We start from the raw sequence: 26,736 nt of genomic DNA on the forward strand, positions 1-26,736 counted from the left end.
GGGGGTCTTCCCAACCCAGGGATTGAACCTGGGTCTCCTGCATTGTAGGCAAACGCTTTACCATCTGAGCTACCAGGGAAGCTTAGTGCCTGTTTAAAAAGGTCTGCAAAGCTGATAGAATTAAAATTATTAGTGACATTTATGTTGAATTAATCATTATAAGAAACAACCCTATCGGAAGGTGAGGCGAGTTTATAAATGGTTTTATCGGTGTGGAGCACTCTGTTGCCATGTATCTATTTATATGATGTCTCCCACTGCTGTACTTACCTAGGTGTTTTGACAAGGGTGTTATTTGAGACAGCCCTCTTTTGAGGTCAGTGGAAAGGGCTGAGATGGGACGGGTGACTGCTTAGGATGCCAGAGACTGAGGGAGGAGAGAAGATAAAACAGAGGCTCTTGAAGCCAGGAATTGAAGAGCTATTTAAGTGTTGGCTGCACGGGTATTACATGCCCTTGGTGAGACTTTGACTTAATATAGGGGACTACAGAAAGAGCTGGATTTTTCTTTTCCTTTGAAACAGCAAACCTACTAAAATGTAGCGCATTAACTGATAAAACTTTCCCAAAACAAATAAAAGGTGTCTTATCTTCCTGACATATTCTGAACATAGGCTCAATGAAAGCCTTGACTCATTTCAGACAGTGTAACCAAATCTCCCTTCCTTCCTGCTCCAAAACTTAGAGAATCCAATATTTCTATTGGATAATAAAATCACTATAATGTGAACTACATGTATAATTTAAAAATTTAAATTTAAATTTATATTAAAAAGTAAAAAGAAAAAGGTGAAATTAATTTTAATATTTATTTAACTCAATATCCAAAGTATTATCATTTCAACATGTAATCAATATAAAAACTCTTAATGGGATAATTTATTTTTTTGTATGCAAAGTCTTGAAATTTGTGTTTTACATTTATCACACATCTCAATTCTTGCCCCTCCAACTCCCCCAACCCCAGAGTGACATTTCAAGTGATCAGGAGCCGCAGATGGCTAGTGGATACCATACTGGACAAGAATGAGCTGGATAATACCTAGAAACCCACTAACTTCGCTGGGAATCCAGAGAACTGTTCATTGATAACAAATTCTATATGCTTGACCCTGTGATAGGCATGAGGGACCTACGTGATTGGATGGCACAGTTCCTTCCAAAGAAGCTCACAGCCTGGTGAGAAGCAGCAGTTAATTCCAACATAATGTCATAAGCACTACACTAAGGGCATTAACAAATGAAGGCAATGGCACCCCACTCCAGTCCTCTTGCCTGGAAAATCCCCTGGGTGGAGGAGCCTGGTAGGCTGCAGTCCATGGGGTCGCTAAGAGTCGGACACAACTGAGCAACTTCACTTTCACTTTTCACTTTTCACTTTCACGCATTGGAGAAGGAAATGGCAACCCACTCCAGTGTTCTTGCCTGGAGAATCCCAGGGACAGGGGAGCCTGGTGGGCTGCCGTCTCTGGGGTTGCACAGAGTCGGACACTACTGAAGCGACTTAGCAGCAGCAGCAGAGAAAAGACATATATTCTTCTTAAAATGAGATGTAGAATGATTCTGCCCAGGTGAACCTGAAGCTAGGTAGAAAGATATTCCAGACACAATATGTGATTACATATCCTTTAGTTCCTGGTTTTGGCTCTTGTGCTAATTCCTGCTCTGTCTCAGCTTTCTTTTTTTCATCCAGAATCACTTAGGCTCTTCAGGACTGGGAATATTTGTTGAATTAATAAGTTAACATTATGAATAAATGAGTGAATGGATGGATGAGTAGGTGAATGCAAGTCATCCAGACTCCTTCAAGAAGCACATTTAGTTGGGATGTTGAACCTGTTAGATTAAATAGACTTTCATTACTTGCTGACCATTCATTTTTCAATTGACAATAGCCAGGGACTCTGGAAATAAATAGCTTGGAGGGGACAGTGATAAGTACCAAGGATTGTTCAATTAGGATGTCTGTGGTTATCATTTCCCCCTTTTGTGACTTGTTGGGAAACCTCCCCTAGACTAACCTTTGAGCCAGATCATAGATGGACAGATAAGAATAGGCTTTACTCTTTGCCCAGAGTAAAGTCCTCTTAAGGCAACTGGAATGTACTCAGTTCCGAAATTCCATGTCCTGGTCTGATCAAGTCTAAGATATATGGGAAGATTAATTGATGCTGCCGAACTCTAAACACTCAAAGCCCTCTCATGGAGCCACTACTATGTTTTCTTAGTTTGGGTAAACTTCTCTTTACAAAAAAAAAAATACGCAGCTAAACCCAAAGTTTCATTGATCACAAATTTCTTCTTATTGGCTGAGTTCACTAGGGCACTTAAAATCGTTCAGTTGTAAATGAAATTAATTTCCTCCTATTATGAATTTGTAAAATTGACATTTATTAAGAGGAACATAGAGTGCTGGATGGTGAGCAGCAGTTCAGCAAAAAACTGCAAGAGAAATCAAGTCATGGAGGAAGTACATGGCATACCTCAAGAGACCACATGGGGAGGTCAAGGTAGAGAGAGAGGCAGAATCTGAGATACATGCCTTTATTAGGTCTATGAATAGAATGGTGTGGGTTCTTGGGCTAAGGTTGGAGCTGTCAATTTAAACCAAAATGAGTGGGTCTTTGGTTAACTTCACAGGGGTCTTTTTAAAGGTGTGCATAAAGGAGAAGGCCCTGGAAGGAGGGGGTGATGATAGAACACAAGAACTGTTGGGAAAGTAATATCAGAAATTTACTCTGAGGACTGTCTCCAGGGTATGTTCTTGCATGAAGAGGTTGTTATCAGTTTAAGGCCCCTTCAGGCCACTTGGAACAAAATGGATGCAGGAGGCGCAATGCCACAGTGTAGTTTTGCCAAATTTGAGGCACCTTGAATTTCAGAAATGTATCTACTATAAGAAAAGGCTCATTCATTCAACAAATAATTTTTGAGGGCCTATTGTGTGCAAAGCAAAGTAAATTAGACCTGGAATGGTGTTGGAGAAGACTCTTTAGAGTCCCTTGGACGGCAAGGAGATCAAACCAGTTGATCCTAAAGGAAAACAACACTGAATATTCATTGGAAGGACTGATGCTGAAGCTGAAACTCCAATACTTTGGCCACCTGATGTGAAGAACTGGCTCATTGGAAAAGACCCTGATGCTGGGAAAGATTGAGGGCAGGAGAAGAAGGGGACGACAGAGGATGAGATGGTTGGATGGTATCACTGACTCAATGGACATGAATCTGAGAAAACTCAGATCTGAGCAAACTCAGGGAGGTAGTGAAGCCCCAGGAAGCCTGGCGAGCTGCAGTCCATGGATACAAAGAGTGAGACATGACTTAGTGACTGAACAACAACAACAATGACAACAACTGGCAGAGTGAAGAAGACAGAGTTCCTAACCTTTAGAAGTTAGTCTCTGGAGAGGGCAGATGTTAAACAAGTAATTTCACAAGTACTTAGTTGAAGTGAATGTGTTGGTAAAATGAATTGGACCTGGAGAGCAGAGGCAGGATTCTGATAGGATACTGGTCCTTCAAGTCCTAGTCTCTGAAGCCTCCTTGCTCGTTTCTGTAGGAGTTTTCTGTCAGTCTCCCAGTCATCTTGCTAGCAACTTCTCTATCTGCCTACAGCAGAAGGTGTCATTGCCCTGTGGTCCACATATTGCAGGAAAGCCTGGCTGCTGATGATACTTAGGCTAGACAGGACTTTAGCACCATTTCCCTGACCTGTTTATGCTTCTGATGAGTAAACAAGAGACCCAGAGAAGGAACGGAAACCAACATCAACTCAAGGAATAGATAGTCTATTCCACGCATGGTCACTTGTTAGTTTGGGTTATTTCCACAGTAGCTCTATGATAGAGGTACTGTTTTCACCCCCATTTGATGGACAAGAAAAGGGAATCTTGAGTAATTTACCCAACGTCAGATGGCTAATAAGTATACTAGGATTATGACCCTAGTCTATTGGCAGAGGCAGTGCTGGAACTCTCATGAGTTCAGTGCTCATCTCAAGACTGTACACACATCTGTTTGTATTAGCTAATTTCTTTTTTTATTAGTGTATAAATTTACTTTTAAAAATATTTATTTCAATTTATTTCTCCTTTTATAAGCAAAGCATGAAAGTTCCAGATAATCTATGTAGTAGCTAATCCTAACTAGCACCTCAGCTATATTAAGTTTCCTACTATGTAATAGGGAGAGTAGGACTTAACGTTTAAAAATAGATGTTAGGCAATACTGTGTGCTTGAATTTTCGTAAGGTCAAACATAGCAACACCAAAATAACTTTGCTGCATGCTCTATGGGATCATATGATAAATGTTCAATAGATGTTTACTTGTAATATCTATAAAATTCAGATTCTCTGTTTAAAAGACAGAATTTGTATTTGATTTAGCATGATACACTCTGAATTTTTCATATCTAGTTTCTTTTTCTTTTTTTCAAGAGAGAATGAGGAAAGAGAGTGAGACAACAGTCTGTCTCTTCTTAGAGTTTTGGGATCTCCATGAAGGACTTCAGTAACTTCTCTCTTCATCCAGCACCATTTTGGGCATAACCCAGATTACAATGCAAAAACACTTGATATGATTGAAAAGACCTGGTTTATATTCTGGCCCTGCCATTTATCAACCATGTGACTTGGGGCAAGATAACCTCTCTTGGAACCCCATAGCTTCCAAGGCCCTACCTGACCTGCTTACTTATTGGCTCATCCTGTACCCTTCCTCTATGTTCACTGCATTCCAGCCACGCTGGCTTCTTTCTGAACCTCCTGTGTGCTGTGCTAAGCCTGTTCCTGCCTCCTGGAACTTGCTGTTTTCTCTTCCTGGGACCCTTCTTCCCCAAATCCATTTCAGCACAAATGCCACTTTCTTCAAGAGGCTTGCACGCTGGACAGCCTGCCCAGCGGGCTGTCTTCCCATCTTTTGCTATCCCTCCGTTCACTGTTTCACATTCCTCTTCACGGCACTATCACTGTCTGAATGGTATGTTTTTGTGTGGTTACTGGGTTTTGCTCCCGCTAGAGTGGAGACTGCATGAGGGCGGGGTCTTGCTTCTCTTCTCTGCTGCATCCCCAGCAGCTCGAGCAAAGTGTCAGGCACACAGTAGATGCTTAAGAAATGGTGGTTAGGCGAGGGGTTTGCACAACAAACTGTTTTACTCCAGGATCTCAGGTTTCCTCCTCTCAGATGGATACCACTTAGGTGTGGAGCATCTTGTTCTTAGGTGCCCAAACAGGGCCATGGAGAATGAGAACTAAGAGTGGGCTTTGAATTTGGAAGATGAAAGTCAATAGGAGAGGTTAATGGTGTAGAAATGCAAATGTCTTTGAGAAAGTTGATAGTTTAAACCTATCAGCATCTATTTTAGATTGAATTCCCTTCGGGAAAAGTCCCTTCAAATGTAGAATCTCAGAGACCCTGCTGAGAGAAGAGGGGACCAGGAAGGGGAAGGAGAGCACTTGAAGAGGAGTGAGAGGGCACTGCAGGCAGACTGGCACTGTGGCTGTGCCCCTGTCTGTCCTGCTCAGAGGGGAGAGCTGGGGGGACAGGTGCAGAAGGCAGCTTTCTCCAAACTCCCGGCCCTGAGAGGGAGCCATACTCTTACTTCCTTGACTCCTTAGCGTCAGGATACAAGAGAGGCACGGGGGTGGGGGGAAAGCATGCACAGAATTAGCAGTGTTGATATCTGAACTAAAATTGCCTGATAACCAAATGTGTAGTTCACTTGGCCTGAAACTGTGCAACTCACATTGGGGCTTGAACATGTGGGTCGGGACTCAAACACAGCCAAAACTCAGATTGGGATTTGAACCCCTGTCTTTCGTTGAGATCACACATTTGGTCTCAGGATTTGCTGAAGTTCAGGTTCTTTGTCTCAGTACAGAAGGAATTCATCGAGACACAAAGTGATAGGTAAGAAGTAGATTCATTTAGAGAGATACACAGTCCATAGACAGAATGCAGTGGATCTCAAAGGTGAAATATGGGGTGGTTGGTTTTTTGGGGTTGGATAATTTCATAGGCTAATGAGTGGGAGGATTATTCTAGCTATCTTGGAGAAGGGATGGAGATTTCCAGGATTTGGGCCACCATCCACCCTTTGGCCTTTTATGGTCAGCCTTGAAACTGCCATGGCATTGATGAGTGTGTCATTTAATGTGTTAATGTATTACAACGAGCATATAATGAGGCTCAAGATCTACTGGGAGTCGAATCTTTCTCCATCTTGGACCTAGTTGGGTATAACCAGTTTATGTTGCATCTTCAAGGGCTATGTCATTCTTTTCAAGATTGTGCCCTGCCCTCTTCCCTCCTGTTTCAGGCTGATCGAATCAGGAGTCTTATTTTATTTACATATTGATGCTTTGAAGGAAAATCCTCATGGAATCCCTGGATAGCAACCTAGATTGTTGACAGGGAGATGCAGGACCAAGGCAGAGGACTGCCAGCATCTGTCAGGGCCTTATCATCTGAATAACTTACAATAGTCAACAACCTACTTTATCTTGGAGGAAAATGGCAAGAAATGGCAGCCACTTCTTAAGGTTATTCTCTTTCTCTTTGCTCCAGTTCCTACTTGCTGCTCAGCCTGCTAAAGTTTCCACTTGTCAATCCCCTAAATTGCTGTGGAACTGAGTTTGCATAGTTTAAGAATTTAAAATCATGAATTCAGAAACTCAAGCTTTAGTAACAATACTGCCACTGAGCAAATGCCTTACGTGAGCAGAGCCTTAAGTAAGTGATTTTCTCTAGGTGAAGGTGCTGCTTTGGGTTCCAGAGTCTGTCAGTCAGGGTTTTCAGTTGCAATACAAACTACCTGTGACAGATTTAAGGAGAAAATGGTTTTATTCGAAGAATATTGGTAGCTCACAGAATAATGAGAACTGTGGAAAAGTAGGTTTAGGTAGTCAGGAACGACCTATAAAACCATGCCTTAAAACTGATCCAGTGAACTATACAACATAATTATAAAAAAGACAAATAATCCATCTTAAAAATGGGCAAAGGATCTGAATCAACAGTTCTCCAAGGAAGATATATACATGTCCAATAAGCACATGGAAAGATGCTCACCATCATTAGCTATCAGGGAAATATAAATCAGAACCACAATAAGGTACTACTTCATACCTGCTTCAGTTTAGTTCAGTTGCTCTGTTGTTTCTTTGCAATCCCATGAACTGCAGCATGCCATTCCTCCCTGTCTATCACCAACTCCCAGAGTCCACCCAAACCCATGTCCATCGAGTCGGTGATGTCATCCAACCATCTCATCCTCTGTTGTCCCCTTTTGCTCCTGCCCTCAATCTTTCCCAGCATCAGGGACTTTTCAAATGAGTCAGCTCTTCGCATCAGGTGGCCAAAGGATTGGAGTTTCAGCTTCAACATCAGTCCTTCCAATGAACACCCAGGACTGATCTCCTTTAGGATGGACTGGTTGGACCTCCTTGCAGTCCAAGGGACTCTCCAACACCATAGTTCAAAAGCATCAATTCTTTGGCGCTCAGCTTTCTTTATACTCCAACTCTCACATCCATACATGACCACTGGAAAAAACATAGCCTTGACTAGACGGACCTTTGTTGGCAAAGTAATGTCTCTGCTTTTCAATATGCTATCTAGGTTGGTCATAACTTTCCTTCCAAGCAGTAAGCGTCTTTTAATTTCATGGCTGCAGTCACTATTTGCAGTGATTTTGGAGCCCAGAAAAATAAAAGTCAGCCACTGTTTCCCCATCTATTTGCCATGAAGTGATGGGACCAGATGCCATGATCTTCGTTTTCTGAATGTTGAGTTTTAAGCCAACTTTTTCACTCTCCTCTTTCACTTTCATCAAGAGGCTTTTTAGTTCCTCTTCACTTTCTGCCATATCTGAGGTTATTGATATTACTCCCAGCAATCTTGATTCCAGCTTGTACTTCCTCCAGCTCAGCGTTTCTCATGATATACTCTGTGTATAAGTTAAATAAGCAGGGTGACAATATACAACTTTGATGTACTCCTTTTCCTATTTGGAACCAGTCTGTTGTTTCATGTCCAATTCTAACTGCTGCTTCCTGACCTGCATACAGGTTTCTCAAGAGGCAGGTCAGGTGGTCTGGTATTTCCATCTCTTTCAGAATTTTCCACAGTTTATTGTGATCCACACAGTCAAAGGCTTTGGCATAGGCAATATATCAGAAATAGATGTTTTTCTGGAACTCTTGCTTTTTCAATGGTCCAGTGGATGTTGGCAATTTGATCTCTGGTTTTCTGCCTTTTCTAAAACCAGCTTGAACATCTGTAAGTTCATGGTTCACGTATTGCTGAAGCCTGGCTTGGAGAATTTTAAGCATTACTTTACTAGCGTGTGAGATGAGTCCAATTGTGCGGTAGTTTGAGCATTCTTTGGCTTGCCTTTCTTTGGGATTGGAATGAAAACTGACCTTTTCCAGTCCTGTGGCCACTGATGAGTTTTCCAAATTTGCTAGGGTGACTGTAATCAAAAAGACATATAATAACAAGTGTTGGTGAGAATATGGAAAAATCATAATCCCCATATACTACTGTTGCAAAATACATAATGCAACATTGTGCAACTGCTTTGGAAAACCATCTGGCAATTCCTCAAACAATTACACATAGAGTTACCGTATGACCCAGCAATTCCACTTCTAGATAAATATGAAGAGAACACATATGTCCACATAAAAACTTGTACCCAAGTGCTCCTAGCAACAGTATTCATAATGGTCAAAAAGTGCAAATACCTGAAATGTTCAACTATTGAATGAATAAAATGTGGTATATTCATCAATGGAATGTTATTCAACCATAAAAAGGAATAAAATACTGATTTTTTTATAAAACATGAAACAATAAACTCTGAAAACAGTATGCTATGTGAAAGGAGGCAGACACAAAGGATCACAGATTGTATATTTCCATTTATGTGAAATGTCCAGAATAGGCAAATCTTTGGAGATAGAAAGTAGGTTAGCGGTTCCATAGAGGGAGATCAGGGAGGAATCATAGGAGGACTTAAGGGATGTGGGGTTAATTTTAAAGTAATGTAAATGTTTAAACTTGATAGTGGTTATGGTTGCACAACTCTGTGAATATACTAAAAACCAGTGAATTACACACTTTAAGTGGTTGAATTGTATGGTACGTGAGTTTTATCACAATAAAGCTGTTGTTTGTTTTAAAACAGTTTCCTGGTAAGGAAGCACTTGTCATTACCGTTGGGCACTAGATGGCATGGTTTGTACTGTTGCTGCTTCCATCCCAGCAGCTCTATATGGCCCCAGCTCTCACCTCGGCATTTCTTTTTTCTTGGGGATGGTCTTGATCCCTGTCTTCTGTACAGTGTCATGAACCTCTGTCCATAGTTCATCAGTTACTCTGTCAGACCTAGTCCCTTAAATCTATTTCTCACTTCCACTGTATAATCATTAGGGATTTGATTTAGGTCATACCTGAACGGTCTTGTGGTTTTCCCTACTTTCTTCAATTTAAGTCTGAATTTGGCAATAAGGAGTTCATTATCCGAGCCACAGTCAGCTCCCGGGCTTGTTTTTGCTGACTGTATAGAATCCATCCTAAGGGAAATCAGTCCTGAATATTCATTGGAAGGACTCATGTTGAAGCTGAAATACTTTGGCCACCCGATGCGAAGAGCTGACTCCTTTGAAAAGACCCTGATGCTGGGAAAGATTGAAGGCGGGTGGAGAAGGGGACAACAGAGAATGAGATGGTTGGATGACATCGCTAACTCAATGGGCATGAGTTTGAGTAAACTCCGGGAGTTGATGATGGACAGGGAGGCCTGGCGTGCTGCAGTCCATGGGTTCGTAAAGAGTTGAACACGACTGAGCAACTGAACTGAACTGACCTGACCTTTTCCATTAAATATCAGCTGCATCTGACTACCCCTGTGTATTCCAGCTTTAACTTTCCATTTTATGATAAATACAAACACTTCTTTCATTTAGTTCTTAGCATGGCCTATCTTGATACCTTGGTATCTATACTTTGGGGTCTCAAAGCCCTATTAAAATCTGTTAACTGTTTACTATTATCAGAAAATTAATTGCCTTCTAATTAATTTAGAAGGACTGACTTCTAGGTCAGTCCTCCTCTGGACAGTTGTGTTCTGACTCACAAGTTGGGCTACTCTGACCCTGGTCAGGGGGAGAAATGAGACTCAAGTAATGTCAGATTCTCTTTTCTGGTAATTTAGAAATGGAGACATGGATTCTGTTTAGCTAGTTTTTGAAGGGTTTGAAGACAGGTCTCAACCTTTTTGGAGGTCTATTAGATGTTATTTTGATCTTTTAAATAATATTTTGTCATAGAATATTGATTGTTATGTTTTTGAAGATTATTAGTTTATTTTTCTATTAGTCAAAAAGAAAGTTTTTAATTTACATTTGTAAGCTGTCCAAATTGCTGAGCATAATTTGGTGTCTGGGATGGTATGCAGAAAAAAAAAAAAAGGTATTTAATGCTAAATAAATAAAGCTATCTGTCGGGGCAGGGATCCAGAATACAGTAGTCCACTCTTATACACAGATCTTTTGCAGGACCCCCAGTGGTTCCCTGAAATCACAGATAGTACTGAACCCTATTACATGCTATGTTTTTTCCAATATACACATATGTACAGTAAAGTTTAATTTACAAGTTGGGCACAGTAAGAGATTAACAACAATAACTAATAACACAAATAGAACAGTTACAACAATATACTGTAATAAGTTGTGTGAATGTGATCTTTTTCTCAAAATACCTTTTTTAAAAACAAGCGTGTTTCCTTATTTGGCTGTTCAGGTCTTAGTTGTGGCTCGAGGGGTCTCCACAGCGCCCCGCAGGATCTTTTGCGGGGGCTTATGGACTCTCTCGTGGTGGCGAGCTCAAAGTGTCTTACTGTATTACATTCACTCTTCTTGTGGTCCTGTGAGATGGTAAAGTGCCTGTGACATGAGACAAAGGGATGTAGATGACCTGACACTGTGATGTAGACTACTTTAGACCTGACATTATGTCAAAAGGAGCATCATCAGCTTTGGGTGGCCCTGGGTCATGGAGCTGGGGTGATGTTGGTGGTTGGGTGTCAGGAGCAAACGATGTCCGTGTTGGGTGGGATGGAGTAGGGTGCTGCAAAATTTGATCATGCTGCTCTGAATGATATGCGGTTGGAAACTCAATTCTGAAATTTCCTTTTGGTATTTTTGGATCATCACTGACTGTGGGTAGCTGAAACATAGAAAGGGAAACTGTGGCTGAAGAAGGACTTCTGTATGGAGAATGGATTTTGAGGAGACCCTTTACAGAGAGGAAGGCTAGGTCTCTGAATACAGGATCACCCAAATGAGTTTCTAAAACCTTAAAACAATCCACCCAAAATAGAGCACCCACAAGGAATGACTGGCTCAGAATTCTGTGAGTACAATATTGTTTCCAATCTGTGCTTCTCTGGTGGCTTAGATTTTAAAGAATCTGCCTGCAATGCAGGAGACCTGGGTTTGATCCCTGGGTTGGGACGATCCTGTGGAGAAGGGAATGGCTACCCACTCTAATATTCTTGCCTGGTGAATTCCATGGACAGAGGAGCCTGGTGGGCTACAGTCCATGGCATTGCAAAGAGTCAGATACAACTGAGTGACTAATGCTTGCACTTCACTTTCACACCTTGTTTCTACCCATCTATAAGAGAGTGAAAGTTGTTTGAACCTGTTTGTTACCCATGAGGGCTCCGTCCTTCTTCAAAGCAGGCTAGGCCAACAGCCAGAGGTGAAATCACGTCACTTTTTCCATCCCTGTCTCTTTGTTCCTCGGAATCTAGAGATGGGAAGAGGGAGAAGCAATAAAACACATTTTCAGAAAGCCAGGAGCCTCTGCTTTTGCTTTTGGTGTATCTCTTAATCTCCTTGGGAAAGAATGGTCTGTTACAAAGAATTAAGAACTCCAGGATGACTTCGTAGACTCTGGAACTGCAGGTGCCATTTGGTGGCAGCTGTGTTGAGCCATGTGCAAGAGAAACAGAAGCAGCTGTGCTAATGGGGAGGGAGACACACACAGAGAGACAGAAATACAAGGAGTTTCCTTGTTCCTGGTGGCTTTCCTTTTTCCTCTTCCCTGTGAGGCCTGGACACCTCTCCTGCCTGCCCTGTGATTTCATGAGACATCTCTGTTTCCTAAAGATAAACCATCTATTTAAGCTAGAATGAGGGCATTTGCTTCTTAACATGCATAGTCCCTCACCTCTTCTTAACACTTCTAACAGCCTTGTCCCCCTACAGACCTTCGCTACACATGTGCTCTTTTCTCAGGGCTAGTCAGAAAAACCTGTAAAGCTGCAGTCATGACCCACAGTCCCAGAAATACTTTTTTCTCACCATCAGGACACCTTTGAATATTGATAGCCATGCTACTGAAACCCAAAGCTGCCATTGGTGTATCATGACCCCAGCATATTTTTTTAAAACCCATCTCAGATCTAAGGGTAATAATCCTTCCTATCCACGTGTCTTCCCATTGCCTATATTTTAAGGTCTACTAACATAGAGTTATAGGCCTGAAGAGAGGTTTGTGATGAACTAACACCAACTTTAGCATATACCATTCAGGTACTGGGAGAAGGAAGTGGCAACCCACTCCAGGATTCTTACCTGGAGAATCCTGTGGACAGAGGAGCCTGGAGGGCTGCTGTCCATAGGGTTGCACAGAGTCGGACACGACTGAAGCGACTTAGCATGCATGCATGTATTGGAGAAGGAAATGGCAACCCACTCCAGTATTCTTGCCTGGAGAATCCCAGGGACAGGGGAGCCTGGTGGGCTGCCGTCTATGGGGTCACACAGAGTCAGACACGACTGAAGCGACTTAGCAGCAGCAGCAGCAGCAGCATTCAGGTACTGGTATGAAAAGTTCCTAAACAATCTCAGTTTGACCTCAAGCATCAGAGCCTCAGAGTTTCTCTGTGTCTCCCTTGAAGTTGTTAATGCCCGAGCATGCACAGTTCTCCAGAATATACTGCTGAGAACCACTTGACCTCTTTGAGCCTCAGACTCTGCACAATGTATATGTGTGTGGGGATGGGGTGAATGAGAATATGAATGCACAGGGAAATCACGTGGGCCTGGAACAGAGCAGAGTGTGAACAAGTGTCAGTTCCCCTTCCCTCCCTTCATATAACTTGTCAGGACCTCTTGGCTTGAGTATTTTCTTGGGTTCGTACTGCCATCTCTAGCAATGCTATTCCCCAGAGAACACTCCTCACCCCACACCTTAGTTAGGGTGCACGCCCAGATGCGCAAATAACTCTCCTTGACTTGTGCTTTGTTTAAATTTTGAGGTAAAACCAGGAGTGAACTTCAACGTGGACTGCACCTATCTCACCAGGGTCTTTTCTCAATTTCCTTGATCAGGTTATCATAAAACGTCACAGCTTTCTTGTTCGTATTTGGATCCATTTCAAGGCCACATTAAAATATCCCGGTCCTAAAGCCCCACTGCAGTAAGTGTCAGCTTTGAACCAGAGGAGGTCTTGGGGTGACGTCCCCGCACTCACCGAGATGCACAGTTGGCCTAGCTCTTTCAGCATAATTTCGTGAATGGCTTTTCTCCAAATTCAGGTTTTGGTGTGATCAGAGAAATAGCATTCTGGCACTAAAAAGGGTTTCCTTTTACATTTCTGTTTTGTTTAGGGACTGGGTGTAATCTGTCTTTGGAACACACAGTACACACTTCTAGGTGCTGACTGACTGAGAGAGTGACGATTGAGTGATGCAGGGGGGAATAATGAGAAAGCTCGTCAGTTTTGCTTAGCTACACTTTCCAGAGGTAATCACTGTTAACGAGATGCCGTCTGTCTGTCTGAAGTATAGCCTTGTTCAGAAATCAAAGTGAATTTGCGGATCCTCGGAGTTCGGATTTCACAAGGTTAATTCAGCATTGGAAAGGGAAAGGAAGAGAACAAACGAATGGCACATTTGTTATTTGCCTAGTGTGGTATAATGTGTTTTACACATAGCATTGCAACACAGCTGCCTTACGAAGTGCATGTTAGTCTCCCTGTTACCATGATGACCTTTAAGCTCAGGGAAGGACAGGGAAGTCATTTGCCCCAGTTCGCACAGCTAGTAAGTGGGGAGGCCACGATTAAACCCAGGTCTGTCTGCTGAGGTGAAAAATGTTCTTTCCACGATTGCCCACTACTGTCTCTTCCCCATGTGTGTGGCCCTGTGGTGTATTCTGTGATAATGAGGCATGGCTTCTGTCTCAAGAAACCTGTTGTCAAGTGGAAGTATCACATGGGAATACTAACGTACTAATTCAAAGTGGCAGTAAATAACACCGCAGTAGAATCATCAGAGAAGTACTCTGTGAGCAGAGAATTCCAAGAAATCTCAAGTATTACGTTTCATCTAAGAGGGAGCTCGCAAACAGCCAGCTCAGTCACATTTTGATTTTCTAAAAACAGCCCTCAGGATGGGATTCACATGGTCTGCAGTGTTGATAGGGATGCAAATTAATAAACCTCTCTGGAGGGAACACTGACAATGTGTATAAAAAGTCTAAAAAAATAACTGGGTTTGATCCTTAAATTCTACTTCCTGAGGTGTTAATACTAAGGAAGTGAATGTGCAGTCGGGGCTGTCTATAAGGATGTTTGTTGTGGCTTCTTTTGTAATGGCGGAGACTCGGAAACAGTAAATGTTCAATGACACGGTGTTGGGTAAAGTGTTATATCCTGTGGTGGAATGCTCGCTTAACCATTAGCTAGGAGGCTCGGTGACAGTGGTTCTCAAAGCGCGGTCCGTTTCAGAGCGGTCCTCAAGGTCAAAATCATTTTCCATGTAATCCTAAGACGTTTGCATTTTCCACTTTCATTCTCTTGTGAGAATGTAGAATATGTATCAATACGAATTGTATTCAATATCTTTCTTTTTCCCTCTGAAATTTGAGAGACTTGCTTTTACGGAGTTGGTTTTTTCTTTTTAATTGGAGGATAATTGCTTTACAGTGTTGTGTTGGTTTCTGCCATACATCGATGTGAGTCAGCCACAGGTATACACAGCCCCCTCCCTCCTGAACCTCCCTCCCACCTCCCGCCCTGCCCCACTCTTCTGGGTCATCACAGAGCGCCGGGCTGGACTCCCTCTAATGTCCAGCAACTTCCCCCTAGCTACCTATTTCACACGTGGTAGTATATAGATGCCAATGCTACTCTCGTTTCGCCCCACCCTCTCTGCCCCCTGTGTCTACAAGTTCATTCTCTGCGTCTTCATCTCTATTCCTGTCTTGCAAATAGACTCATCAGTACCATTTTTCTAGATTCCATATATATATGTTAATATAGAATATTTGTTTTTCTGACTTACTTCACTCTGTATTGGAGAAGGAAATGGCAACCCACTCCAGTACTCTTGCCTGGGAAATACCGTGGACGGAGGAGCCTGGTAGGCTATAGTCTATGGGGTCGCAAAGAGTCGGACACGACTGAGCGACTTCACTCGCTCACTCACTCACTCTGTATATGGTGTTGGTCTTATCATCTTCATTTTGTGGTATATAAAAGGCTCCTTTTTTCTTCCTAGTGGTGGTGTTTGAGCCTGATGATGAGACTATCAGATAGGTCTTCACCTCCTAGTTCTCAACAGGCTGCTGCTGGTCTGTTTTCCACTTTCTAGGAACCAGGTACCCTACCGCCAACCTAACATGACAGAGTATATTAAAGTGTTCAGTTCAGTTCAGTCGCTCAGTCGTGTCCGACTCTTTGCGACCCCATGAATTGCAGCACGCCAGGCCTCCCTGTCCATCACCAACTCCCGGAGTTCACTCAGACTCATGTCCATCGAGTCAGTGATGCCATCCAGCCATCTCATCCTCTGTCGTCCCCTTCTCCTCCTGCCCTCAATCCCTGCCAGCATCAGAGTCTTTTCCAATGAGTGGCCAAAGTACTGGAGTTTTAGCTTCAGCATCATTCCTTCCAAAGAACACCCAGGACTGATCTCCTTTAGAATGGACTGGTTGGATCTCCTTGCAGTCCAAGGGACTCTCAAGAGTCTTCTCCAACACCACAGTTCAAAAGCATCAATTCTTCAGCGCTCAGCTTTCCTCACAGTCCAACTTTCACATCCATACATGACCACTGGAAAAACCATAGCCTTGACTAGACGGACCTTTGTTGGCAAAGTAATGTCTCTGCTTTTGAATATGCTATCTAGGTTGGTCATAACTTTCCTTCCAAGCAGTAAGCATCTTTTAATTTCATGGCTGCAGTCATCATCTGCAGTGATTTTGGAGCCCAAGAAAATAAAGTCTGACACTGTTTCCACTGTTTCCCCATCTATTTACCATGAAGTGATGGGACCGGATGCCATCATCTTCGTTTTCTGAATGTCGAGTTTTAAGCCAACTTTTTCACTCTCCTCTTTTACTTTCATTAAGAGGTTTTTTAGTTCCTCTTCACTTCCAGCGTGGTGTCATCTGCATATCTGAGGTTATTGAGATTTCTCCTGGCAATCTTGGTTCCAGCTTGTGCTTCTTCCAGCCCAGCATTTCTCATGATGTACTCTGCATATAAGGTAAATAACCAGGGTGACAATATGCAGCCTTGACGTACTCCTTTTCCTGTTTGGAACCAGTCTGTTGTTCCATGTCCAGTTCTAACTGTTGCTTCCTGACCTGCATATAGGTTTCACAAGAGAAACCTATTAAAGTGTGATAACCACTAAAAGGAGAAGAGTGTAAGAATGTAGAATGCCCAGATAATTGCTTGGAAACTTAAAAAGGAGAGACACAAAGTTATCAATGTAGATTTTATGAGCAGACTTCGTAAACTGTGTTCTCGAGAGATGAATCTTTCAGATTGCAATTCTCTAGTGTTAGGGCTGCATTGGAGAGGGAAATTAAAAATGCATTTTTAAAAACAGGTAAAGCATCCCACACAGTATTTATAGATCATTGATTTGAGAATAAGGAAAAATGGAGATTGAAAATTTTTCTAAACATTTTCTTTGTGCACAAAAGACTCCCTAATATCACACTTGCAGAAACTAGCAGAAAATGTCTAAAGATTTGTCCTTAACTGTAATGTCATGGATTAATTTTCCTTGAGGAATTATTGGCAGCATTAGTTTGGGGACTAGGTCAAAAGTCCATGGAGGAGCCCTTGGGAATTAAAGAGGAGGTGTTTGGTTGTCGCTGAGTCAGAGTGTTCTGGTCTGGCTTCTCTCCCTCTTCCCTCTTGTATCCCTCTGATTCCCTGGTGGCTCAGCTGGTAAAGAATCTGCCTGCAATGCAGGAGACCTGGATTCAATCCCTGGGTTGGGAAGATCCCCTGGTGAAGAGATAGGCTACCCACTCCAGTATTGTGGCCTGGAGAGTTCCATAGACTGTATAGTCCAAGGGGTCGCAGAGAGCTGGACGCGACTGAGCGACTTCCACTATAGGTAGCACACAATACTGTCTGTGATGGTCTGTCCATGGGTGGAGGGCACCCTCCATATGCCTCTGGGAGTGTAGCTCTGTGAGATTCATCCACATAGCCCCAGGACAGCCAGCCCACTGGCCGCAAAGCCTCTCTGCTGACACGGGCAGAAGTCTCCTCCCCTGGAATCTCCAGAGCTGGGAGGATTTTCACCTAGCCCTACTCATCTCACTTCAGTTCAGTTCAGTTGCTCAGTCGTGTCTGACTCTTTGTACCCCATGGACTGCATCATGCCAGGCTTTCCTGTCTATCACCAACTCCCGGAGCTTGCTCACACTCATCTCCATCGAGTTGGTGATGCCATCCAACCATCTCATTCTCTGTCGTCCCCTTCTCCTCCTGCCTTCAGTCTTTCCCAGTGTCAGAGTCTTTTCCAATGAGTCAGTTCTTTGCATCCAATCCAAAGTACTGGAGCTTCAGCTTCAGCATCAGTCCTTCCAATGAATATTCAGGGTTAATTTCCTTTAGGATGGACTGGTTTGATCTCCTTGCAGTCCAAGGACTCTTAAGAGTCTTCTCCCACACCACAGTTCAAAAGCATAAGTTCTTCGGCACTCTATTTATGGTCTAACTCTCACATCCATACATGACTACCAGAAAAGCCATAGCTTTGACTAGACAGACCTTTGTTGGCAAAGTAATGTCTCTCACTAGCATCTGCTGGAGTGAGGCTTTTGTGTATTTTATTACTGTTATTTCCTTTTAAAAAAACAACAGAGAAAAGAAAAATATTGCCATTATATGCTAGGCCTGTGGACAAACCCTCATTTCATCTAATAGAGGAGCTGAGTTTTATTTTTACATATATTACTTTTATTTTCAAGGCCACAATCTGATGGTTCTTTCTCTGTTGCAAACTTAAGAAAAAATTCAGAAGGATAACTAAGAAAATGAGGAAACGTGATCAGCTTTCTCCTACTTATTGGACCAATTAGCCCTCATCCTCTGTGCTTTTATGGAGTTATAATTGTAGTTAAAAAAAAAAAAATGTCTGCCAAACAGCAGGGGAGAAGTCTGTCCTGACTCACTGGTTTATTTTAAAAAGATCTCAGCCTGACATATTCTATTCAGATGAAGTGCTCTGTCTCTTAGTAACCACCACTCAACCCTCACAGGAATTTGACAGCCGGGGCTGGTGGGGCACAGTTTCTGTTCTGTGCTAATACTCAGTAGCTGTTGAAGAATTCTAGTGCTAAAGAGCTAAGCCTGTATGTAACTCCTCAGCTGGGAATCCCAGAATATGGAATGTTCTTCACCTCCATGGTTTTTTCCTTTATATCCTCAGCCAAGGTTAATGTTGCCTGTAGTTGATTATTTATTTTCTATTTCACTCTTAGGTCTGCCTATACCAGTGATCCTCAACTAGTGTAATTCTGAAGACATTTTTGGTTGTCGAAACTAGAGGTGGGATTCTATTGGCATCTAGTAGGTAGAGGCCAGGGATACTGCTAAACATCCTCAGCACACAGGCTAGCCCCCCACCCCAACATGTACCCCCAAAATGTCAGTGGTGCCACTCAGGAACTCCCACCCTTGAGGAGCTCCCAAGACCACAAACAGTTGACTTGCCCACGTTCTGCTCTGAAGTAGTCACTGAGCTGTGAACTAGCCCTGTCACACCATAGGTCATTGATTTTGGTTCTCTAGACCTGGCATCTTTTGCCCTTTGTTTTCTAAAATAATGGGGAGTTTAGTGGGTGAGTTTTTATATTTCTCTTTGGGGGATCCAGATGGATGTCTGCCTGTAGTTTGTTCGGTTGAGATATAACCCCCAGCTCTTGGCCAGACTCTGACCGGGTAGATACTCCGTAAGGTTTTATAAATTGATTACTCACTCCAAAATTCAGATTACTCTGTTAACGCTGGGCAGATGCATGACGTCTGTAATTTCATTGTTCTGACATGTCCTGTAACACCTCCCATAGCAGGTAGACATTCTCTTACTCTTCTAAGATTCCCATTACTTTGCACAGTATGAGTACTTGTTAGAATTTAAAAGCGAAATTTCCACTATTTATTTTACTAGGCTCAGTTTTTGTTTAATTTTTTTATTTGCAAAATGTTACTGATTAACTGCATTATCTCTGGTTATAGGACTGGAATAGGGGTTTTGTGGTAGTTATGGGAGACTTTTTGTCTATCAATGTTAGATTAATTTTTAATGACAAGAGTATTTTCATTTCCTTACATAATAAAAATTAACTTTATATTTCTGTATATCTCAAAAAATATTTTCTGTGCCAAGCAGTACAGATGTTTAATGTTGGAGTGAGATGTTTAATGATGACTGAGAGGTGTAGTTAGGGTTTAGACAAGAAGTATTAGATAAGATAGCCCTGGCTACTGTAACAAACCAGATGTCAGTGACTTAGAGTAATAAAAGTTTCTCTTGAGCTCAGTTAAAAGTACACTGCAGGTATTCCTGGCTAGGCAGCTCTCCTCCAAGCAGTGACTGAGGGGCTGAGGCACCCTAGCTCTTATAGCTCTGGTTTCTTCAGTACGTGGCATTTAAGGTTGCCATGCTTCAAGCTGTGCATGGGAAAAACTAGAGGATCACTCCTGGGAGATCTTAGCTTAGAAATGGCATACATTACTAGGGCTCACTTTCCATTGACTAGAACTCCATGACTTGGCTGCCATCTGGCCACAGCTACCTCAAGGGAGGCTGGGAAATGGAGACTTACCTGTAAGCCCCTCAAGAGCAGTAGAAAGTTAGCCATCGCTCATAGTGAGCAAAGAAACAACTTTTTGTATACCAACAGAAAATGCAATCTATTAGAAGAACTTTAAAGAGCTCACAGGTAGACTGGAGAACCCGGCAGGAGCCAAGGGAGTGCTGGGTGGAGCCCAGGGAACAAGAAAGACTGAGTATCTGGCCCAGGTGCCATTCTAGTCACTCTGCTTAAGATTCAAATTCCTGCTTGAGGAAGGGTAGGAGGATAAATGAACCTCAACCAGCCTGAGTAGCTGCCCATCTCTAAGTTGCTAGAAGATGGCAAGGCTGACAGTCCAGTGGCTTACCGTCTCATTTGGAGTGAAATTGAAACCCTTTCTGTGGACTATAAGCTCAAGTAAACTAGCTCCTGCCTACTTTTCTGACCTCATCTCTCCTTCTGCTTGCTATACTCCAATACATTCCCATTTTTACTGTTCAAGTTTGACAAGCAGTCTCATCTTAGCAACTTTAATGCTGTTGTTTGCTCTGCTCTTTCTCCTGCTATTAATATTTGCATGCTCACTGCCTTCAAATCTCTGCTCAAATATCTCTTTCATTGTGAGGTTATCCTTGACCACCTTCTGTATATAATATAGCATTCCAAATCATAACCATTGCCCTCTATCCCATTTATCCTGTTTTATTTTCTTCATAGCATTTATCACCACCTAACATTTGTTCATTCTCTGTCTTCCCCTCTGATAAAATTTAAGCAACATGAGATAGAGACTTTGTTTTGTTTACATGCTGAAAATCAAGACAGTGGGTGAGCATCCAAGAAAGCACTAGAATCCAGGTTTCCTTCTTCCTGTTAACTGATGGAAATTAGCCCTAAGCCAGAGCAACCTGAGGTATTTAAGAATACCAGCTATTATCTTTTTGCATTGTTGTTGTTGCTCAGTTGTTAAATTGTGTCCAGCTCTTTGCAAACCCATGAACTGCAGCACGCCAGGCTTCCCTGTCCTTACTAGCTCCCAGAGTTTGCTCAAACTCAGGTTCATTAAGTCGATGATGCCAGCCAACCATCTCATCCTCTGTCGCCCTCTTCTTCTTTTGCCCTCCATCTTTCCCAGGATCAGAGTTTTTTCTAACAAGTCAGCTCTTCACATCAGGTAGCCAAAATACTGGAGCTTCAGCTTCAGCATCAGTCCTTCCAATGAATATTCAGGACTGATTTCCTTTAGATTGGCTGGTTTGATCTCCTTGCTTTCCAAGGGACTCTGAAGAGTCTTCTCCAACACCACAGTTTGAACGCATCAATTCTTCATTGCTGAGCCTTGTTTATGGTCCAACTCTCACATCTGTACATGACTACTGTGTTTTTTTTTCTTTTTTGTATAATCTGAGTCATATTGTCAGTCCTTATTCTTTCCATCTCATGGACATTTTTTTTTTTTTTTTGCCATGGCTGTACCATGTATACCTGTGGAGGATTCATTTCGATATTTGGCAAAACCAATACAATATTGTAAAGTTTAAAAATAAAATAAAATTAAAAAAAAATTTGTCTGTGTTGCTTATAAAGCATCGTGTCAACTATTGTAATTACAAAGTTCTTAAAGCTTGTTCTTATAAAGAGACACATGCCTGTGTGCTTGTGAAGGATGGCTCTGCCATCAGGGTGTTGTGTTTCTGAGTTCTGATTGGTGAATTTCTCTGTCTGATAGGTCCCCATATCAGTTTATGGTGGATACTGACAAGCATATAGGTTATCTATCTGTTCTTGCTGTCCAGTGATGTCCTTTGGGCTTTACCAACTGCTGTACATGTGTTCATTTATTTATATTGGACTTTGGCAAGTATAATTACCTCTTTTCCCTGCCTAAGATCTGAAACAAGTGATAAGTAATCAAAGGAATAGCAGATAGAGATCAGAACATCAGCTTTATTACTGATAAAGCTAATATCAAAGAATGTGGCTTAGGTGTAGGACAACCGTGTGCTTTCTAATACCTAATCTCAGAAATGCATGGGTTTATATACCCAGTCATCACCTCTGAAAACGTACAGGCTTCTGCACATGAGGACCTACCTTGTGTATTTAATAGAATTAACAGTGTAGAATGGGGAAGAGATAGAGGGAAGCTAGCTAGGAAGGCGTGTTACACTAATAGATGTCCTTCCAAATGGAAAGAAACACCTGGAGTGAGAAATTAGTGTCCCAGCTAATAAGTTGAAATAAATTGCTATCATGTATTTTAAGATATTTTATAGATTGAAAGATTCCTTTAAAGAAGCTAAAAAGATGTGAGTAGAGTTTACTCGTACACACTTGTGTAGATGAAGCAGGAAAACGTTCACATACTAAGTGTTCTCAGGCCAGGCTGGGGAATGCTGATGGTGTCTAGTGGTGCTCGTGTACAGGTGAGGGCTGAGGCAAGCACCTAACCTGCTTTACCGTTGAGCTTCCTCTAGTAGTGGCAACACTGAAATCATCATAGGTTTCAAGAGAGCAAAATAAGAAAATATTAACTTATAGTTTGGTCTATAGCTCAGACCACATTGGTTAATGCAAAGTGACTGTAAAGATCTTTTAGAAAATTTGCACCAGATGGTTGTCTTGCTGTAAAAAAAAAAAAAAAATCGTGCCTAACTTAGCAATTAGTACATAATTGTAGCTCAATAAATAGTTGGATGAATGAATCTTGACCTTGGGCTTCAATGTGAAATCAGTTGAAAGTGAATGTTTCATAGTTTTGAAATTATCTGAAACAGAAATGTCATGGGCATAGATGAGTGGAAACCAGAAATGAAAGAGAAAGAAATATGAGCTTTTTCAAGTTATTTTCCATTAAACCTAATTGGCTGGTGTAACCAAAGCACCCTGATTTCTCTGTAAAACAGACTGATGCCTAACGCAAGTTAACCATCCCTCATAGCAGACTCCTATCTAATAATTCCAATTATTTAAATTTTTTTTCTTTGCTTTTAGTTGGAGGATAATTGCTTTACAATGTTGTGTTGGTTTCTGCTATACTACAATGCAAATCGGCTATAAGTATATACATATATATCTCCTTCCTCTTGAGCCTCCTAATACCCATCATTTTGAATTGCATTTTTACTAAGGATCAGCTGTGATTATTCCAAAGCTTTTTATCCTGGTTTCAGTTGCTTTTCAGATCAGTTGCTCAGTCATGTCCAACTCTTTGCAACCCCATGGACTTCAGCACATCAGGCCTCCCTGTCCATCACCAACTCCTGGAGTTTACTCAAACTCATGTCCATAGAGTCGGTGATGCCATCCAACCATCTCATCCTCTGTCGTCCCCTTCTCCTCCTGCCCTCAATCTTTCCCAGCATCAGGTTCTTTTCAAATGAGTCAGTTCTTTGCATCAGGTGGCAAAAGTATTGAAATTTCAGCTTCAGCATCAGTCCTTCCAATGAATATTCAGGACTGATTTCCTTTAGGATGGACTGACTGGATCTCCTTGCAGTCCAAGGGACTCTCAAGAGTCTCCTCCAACACCACAGTTCAAAAGCATCAATTCTTTGGCGCTCAGCTTTCTTTATAGTCCAACTCTCACATGCATACATGACTACTGGAAAAACCAAAGTTTTGACTAGACAGAACTTTGTTGGCAATGTCTCTGCTTTTTAATATACTGTCTAGGTTGGTCATAACTTTCTTCCAAGGAGCAAGCATCTTTTAATTTCATGGCTGTAGTCACCATCTGCAGTAATTTTGGAGCCCCCCAAAAATAAAGTCTGTCACTGTTTCAACTGTTTCCCCATCTATTTGCTATGAAGTGATGGGACCAGATGCCATGATCTTCGTTTTCTGAATGTTGAGTTTTAAGCCAGCTTTTTCACTCTCCTCTTTAACTTTCATCAAGATGCTCTTTAGTTTTTCTTTGCTTTCTGCCATAAGGGTGGTGTCATCTGCATATCTGAGGTTATTGATATTTCTCTCAGCAATCTTGATTCCAGCGTGTGCTTCTTCCAGCCCAGCGTTTCTCATGATGTACTCTGCATATAAGTTAAATAAGCAGGGTGACAATATACAGCCTTGACGTCCTCCTTTCCTGATTTGGAACCAGTCTGTTGTTCCATGTCCAGTTCTAACTGTTGCTTCCTGACCTGCATACAGATTTCTCAAGAGGCAGGCCAGTGGTCTGGTATTCCCATTTCTTTCAGAATTTTCCACAGTTTATTGTGATCCACACAGTCAAAGGCTTTGGCTTAGTCAATAAAGCAGAAATCGATGTTTTTCTGGAACTCTCTTGCTTTTTGGATTATCCAGTGGATGTTGGTAATTTGATCCCTTGTTCCTCTGCCTTTTCTAAAACCAGCTTGAACATCTGGAAGTTCACGGTTCATGTACCGTTGAAGCCTGGAGAATTTTGAGCATTACTTTTAGCGAGTGAGATGAGTCCAATTGTGTGGTAGTTTGAACATTCTTTGGCATTACCTTTCTTTGGGATTGGAATTGCAGTTGTTATTGCGTGATATAATTAAATTTTACCAAAGATGATGAAATGAGTGCAAAATAAAAGAGTTGTTCCTCTGAAGATGAAGGTAAATGTTTTGGAAAGACTTCACAGCAGGAGGGCTCCTGAAAGAATTGCTATAAGATATGATCCCTGCTCACAGGTAGTTTACAGCCTTGTAGAGTAGCTAAGATATATGACAAATAACTCTAATGTATGGTGGTAAATGCCATAGAAGAAGATTACATGAGGATTCTAGAATTTCAGAGGAAGAAAATTACTTTTGTCCTGAAGAACCATTGACAGCTACATGGAGAGGTTGATATATGAGCTGGTCTCTGAAGGCTGTAAAATTAGAAGCAGAGATGATTCATTTCAAGTAGGATGTAAGCAAAGCATGCAGGGTAAGGCCAGTGTTTGGCTGGAGCACAGGATTCATGAAGGGGAAGAGTAGAAGGTAAAGCTAGGAAGATGACTGTACTTCAGATAGTATGAGGCCCTAAATTCCAGTCATAAAATTTCTGGTCACTGGGACAATAAGATACTTATTCTTCTCATCCACAGTGAACTTGAGTGGTCTTTATTATGTTACAAAATAAGCACTTGATATTAGGGCATGATAAGCTGTATAATAATTTTTTCATGCATGGTTTAATGATTTTCTTTAACTCTCTAATGGCTTATAAGCTACTTTTAACCTATGCTATTTTATATTACTTTTGTTCAGCAATGCATAGGTTAATTTTCTGCTAAGGACATGGTTATTCAATTAATTCTTAGTGAAATATTAATTGTAGAGTTAGTGATTATGCTTTTAAGACCACTTGGTTCTTTCTTCAGGACCCACATAAAATGCTAACAAATCATAAGATCACACACTTGCTTAGCATTTTAGGCTTTTAAAAGCATGTTTTCAAAGTTTGAAACATAAGCAAGATCATATATGACTTCATTGCTGTGTTATAATAATTGATACTAAGTGCATTTTAGCAGATTTAGTAGGAGAAAATCCTATCTATTGCTTTCTTTTGTTTGATACACTTCTTGTGAGTGTACTATGAGTGCCGCACCTGAGGTAGAACAAGACATCGTAAAAAGCCAAGGTATTGTTCATAGTTACACTCCTATAAGGAGCGCTAATGCCACTTTCACTGGTGGTCAGAGGAAGAGACTACCAGTTCCCAAAATACAAATCTTTAGTCTAAGAAAAATAAAATATAAAAGTTATAAATCTCAGCCTTCAGATAAAAATAGTTTGAGGACCTGTTTCTCTACTTCAGAAGAGTAATTTTTATTTCCTTTCATGAAAAATGAAAGTGCCAATTCAAAACAAAGATGATGATAAAATAAGGAAAATTATTATTTTGATAGCTCCTCTTTGATAACCATTTTCCTCTTTAAAAGTTTGTTTGGATATATATATGTATTACCTTTCTTTGGTTCCCTCACTTGTAAAATGAGAAACAGTATAAAACTATAAGGCTTTTTCCATTCATGATTGATTATTAATTTTCAAAAAGTTACTAGTTGCAGTTTCAGCTAAAGTGAAACTGCTTAAACAGGAAACAAGGACTTTCAGATATGGTCATATTCCAGGACCTTATCCTTCATTTTGAAACTTTAGAAGTTAGATTTTTCCAGTACATTTAATGAAATTCATCTTTTGATAAATGATTTATATTAATACAACTGAAAATAATTTAGAAAACATAATGTCAATTAAGCAGTGGGATAAAAGAGTATTATTGGCAAGCATACCAAAACACTATTAAGGAATTATCACATTCCATCCTTACTATACAAAGGGGCATGAACATATACATACTACTGTGCCACACAATGCAAATATAGGGTTTATGAACAAAGCTAGTGGAGGTGATGGAATTCCAGTTGAGCTATTCCAAATCCTGAAAGATGAAGCTGTGAAAGTGCTGCACTCAATATGCCAGCAAATTTGGAAAACTCAGCAGTGGCCACAGGACTGGAAAAGGTCAGTTTTCATTCCAATCCCAAAGAAAAGCAATGCCACAGAATGCTCAAACTACCACCCAATTGCACTCATCTCACACGCTAGTAAAGTAATGCTCAAAATTCTCCAAGCCAGGCTTCAGC

The 26,736-nt window shown here is 41.4% G+C and overlaps 1 protein-coding gene and 1 non-coding gene across 2 annotated transcripts in view; one reads left to right on the forward strand and one right to left on the reverse strand.

Annotated features, from left to right (window-relative positions):
- CMYA5 (cardiomyopathy associated 5) overlaps window positions 1-26,736 on the forward strand; it is a 99,137-nt gene that overhangs the window by 6,170 nt on the left and 66,231 nt on the right. The gene's annotated exons all lie outside the window — the stretch shown is intronic.
- Window positions 8-79, reverse strand: TRNAC-ACA (transfer RNA cysteine (anticodon ACA)). Its single transcript has one exon. It is a non-coding gene; the product is annotated as a tRNA-Cys (tRNA).

Source organism: Bubalus kerabau, chromosome 10 (assembly GCF_029407905.1).
Source record: "Bubalus kerabau isolate K-KA32 ecotype Philippines breed swamp buffalo chromosome 10, PCC_UOA_SB_1v2, whole genome shotgun sequence".
Lineage (NCBI taxonomy): Eukaryota > Metazoa > Chordata > Mammalia > Artiodactyla > Bovidae > Bubalus > Bubalus kerabau.